We start from the raw sequence: 3306 nt of genomic DNA, 5'->3' as shown, positions 1-3306 counted from the left end.
GTCTCTTCCACAAAGTGAATAAGAAAATGGATGATAACAATTTTCTAGCAAGTTTTGACTGGCTCTTCAAGAGGGCCCTGAAGAATCAACATAACTCACCATAAAGGATGAAATGGATAGATCCTTATATTTATAAGATGTTAAATAAAATATGACAAAAACTATACAAGAAGTGGTTCATGTAGAAATAGCCACAATAGGTCATGTAAGTGTGGGTGTTCTTGTTCAAGCACCAATAGCAGTTATTCATGTTCAAGCACCAATAACTGTTGTTCATGTTCAAGCTAGTTCCAACAATACTATTGTTGTGAATCGTCATTACCAACAAGGCTTCTGAAACTCATCCATTATATTGACAAACTTTTTTATTCATTAAATATTTCTGCTGATACATAAATGGTCATCAAGCACACTTATTTAGTAATTATAAGTAACATTGTTACATATTTAAGAGCCATTTATAGTATGTTAGGGGTGCGAGCAACCCTTCCATAGGAGTTAAGCAAGATGCAAACGCGGTCGCAGCGAATATCTCTAGTAGCACAAAATGGATCCCCCTCAAAGGCAGCCTTTACATGGTGGTTCTCCCTTTCAATAATGGTTTTGGCAAAGCTTCCTTGTGTACCGACCAGTTCTGGCCATGCGCTCTTACCTGCATCCAATTGTTGCATCTCATGTTAGCAACTCATGGTCTTGAAGCAAAAGATTAATGATCAAAATAATTATAATTACAATGTTAAGACATGATTTGGTGCAACTTCATGAGAAAACCCTCAAAAGAAGAGTTGATCTAAGTTATGGTAGATGAATCCGACCAATAAGCAAGATCCAATCTATGTCTGCCATACTACTACCTATGAGGTTGAGTGGCCTCTCTCTCTCTCTCTCTCTCTCTCTCTCTCTCTCTCTTTGAAGAGAAAAAAATGCAATGTTTCCATGTGAGGAGCATCATAATGCCCCAACATGTCCCTATACTTGACGAAGCTCATAGAAAACTTGCAAACTAGCCTGCAAGCGAGCAAGTATAATTAGACAACCCATCCAAATCCAACATATTACTTTCAGATTCAGACCCAATAATAAGATCCAAATGTGATTTTGGATTGTATTCTGCTTTGCTAAATGGGAATTCATTTGGGACTGGATTTCGATCAGTATTTTAAGTAGGAACAAACTTTCTTACATGTAAAGAGCCTAGTTTTTATTGTTTTCATCACAGGTTCCACTATTATCACAAATATGTTGGGTCCTAATTTAGCCCTACTGTATTGGATCTTATCTGGATAGTAAATTTCAGTTGCTGATTCGGATCTAGCAAGAAATTGCCTGTATCCCATCCATTTGCAGCCCTAATGCCAAGTAACCATGTATCCAAGAAACTAGATGATTGATTTCATGTTCTAGCTGATAACATGCAAAGCCTAGGACATTATCCAAACAGGAGTTAAAAGGAGGAAGATTGTTATATCGATGTGCATGAATGACATATGCATGTATATAAATATATACCTTTGCAATCGAGGCGGCCGGCAGCCATGGATGATCCAACAAGGAAGAAGAGGATGACAGCCACACCCATGACATTCACTATATTTGATGACCTGCACCTCATGGCTTTGTGTTGGGTTCTAATCTCTCTCTTTAAGAGGTTCACTTGCAGTTAAGGTATATTACTTGTTGGAAATTTATAGATGAGGTTCATTACAAGTGGGAAATATATAGACGTAGTACTTTGACTAACATGGCCGTCTTGTTTGAATGTTAACTTTACAACCAGAGAGAGATAAAGAGAGATCTAACTAGTACTTGAAGAAACTGAAAAAGTCAAGAGTTGTGATAAGGTTATCCCAGTTAGTATGTATTGGTGGATAAGCACTGTCATCAGCTGCCATTCCCACCAACCCACTTTTTTGAGAAACCTGAGTCGGTAGAAGTTTTAGAAACGCATGCCCTTTCTTACCAAATACTCTCTCTTTCTCTTGATCTTGGCATTTTGGTTTATTTAAGATGTGTGTGTATGTGTATCAGCCACACAAAACACAGAAAATCACTAAGGCGTGTAGCTATTTTTTTTGGTGTAAAACACTAACACCAAAAATCACTACGCGGACGGTGATATTCTGTATAAAACACAAAACACAGAAAATCGTTAATGCACAGCGATTTTCTGTGTTTTGTGTGGACCGAGTAGTTTAATTTGTAAAGTACTCGGGCCCAATCATTGGATATGCTCTGGATACTTGGTGTAACAGTCTGCGTAGTGGGCTCAAAACAGGAAAATAACTCTAATTTTTTATAATGAGATATTGAACTTTTTATTCTTCCCACCTTTTTATTGGAAAATATCGCCAATAAAATTAATAAAAAATAAAAAAAACTTTTCTTACATAGTAAAGAAAAAATTCAGAAAACACCCGATTAATAAATAGCTTCATCTTTGGGGCTATTTCTAGTTTGTTTGTCCCTTGTCCGATACAAACAAAGTTAGGGAAAAGAGGCATTTTTTGTTAGTTTATCAAATATAGGATGCAAAGAGGCATAAACAAACGGGGTGGGGGTGGTGTCGGCAGGTCCACTGCCAGGGCCCCACCTGATGGCCAATTTTTTGACCGGCTCAAGAAATTCTGGCCTTACATGGATGGAATAGGGATAAGCCTTATCATGACACGTTTTTTTAGGCATATGCCTAACGTTTGCTACTTTGGTTGACATTATTTACTCCAGCTTTTCCAAACAGTGGAGTTCAAAAGAATAATTAATCAAAGAAATCAGCTTAAAAATAAACTTGATTTTATTTTTTAAGGAAATATTTAATTTTGGGCCTAGCTTGGTATAAAATTTCATAAAACCATACAACAACTACGCTTTCATCCGAAAACAATTGGGGTCGGCGATATGAACCAAAAAAGAAAATCATTCTGGGTCTTCCACATGAATCCTTCTCCTCCAATCATTTCTATCCAATGTCATGTCCTCATTGAGGTTTAAAGCATTCATATCCTTTCCTATCACCTTCATCCACGTCTTCCTAAGCCAACCCCGACCTCTTTTAACTAATATATTTTTCCATTTCTCCATCCTTCTAACTGGAGCATCATTAAGCCTTCGCCGAACATGTCCAAACCACCGTAAACAATTCTCTCATCTTATTTTCAATGGGTGAAACGCCTACCTTCTTACGTATCTCGTCGTTCTAAATCTTATCTTTTATTGTATTTCCACGCATCCATCTCAGCATACGCATCTCAGCTATACTCATTTTTTGAGTATGATGTCTCTTGGCAGCCCAACATTCTGTACCATATA

The 3306-nt window shown here is 37.3% G+C and overlaps 1 long non-coding RNA gene across 1 annotated transcript; it reads right to left on the bottom strand.

Moving 5' to 3' along the window:
- Positions 1-331: 331 nt before the first annotated feature.
- On the bottom strand, positions 332-1954 carry LOC149829155 (uncharacterized). Its single transcript, XR_016434205.1, has 2 exons — positions 1510-1954; positions 332-652 (listed from the first exon to the last, which is right to left on the bottom strand). It is a non-coding gene; the product is annotated as an uncharacterized LOC149829155 (long non-coding RNA).
- Positions 1955-3306: the final 1352 nt, after the last annotated feature.

This window comes from Nuphar pumila, chromosome 9, assembly GCF_984573655.1.
Source record: "Nuphar pumila chromosome 9, dmNupPumi1.hap1.1, whole genome shotgun sequence".
NCBI classification, from domain to species: domain Eukaryota; kingdom Viridiplantae; phylum Streptophyta; class Magnoliopsida; order Nymphaeales; family Nymphaeaceae; genus Nuphar; species Nuphar pumila.
The sequence above is the reverse complement of the archived record's forward strand: the minus strand, read 5'-3'. Positions and strand labels throughout refer to the sequence as shown.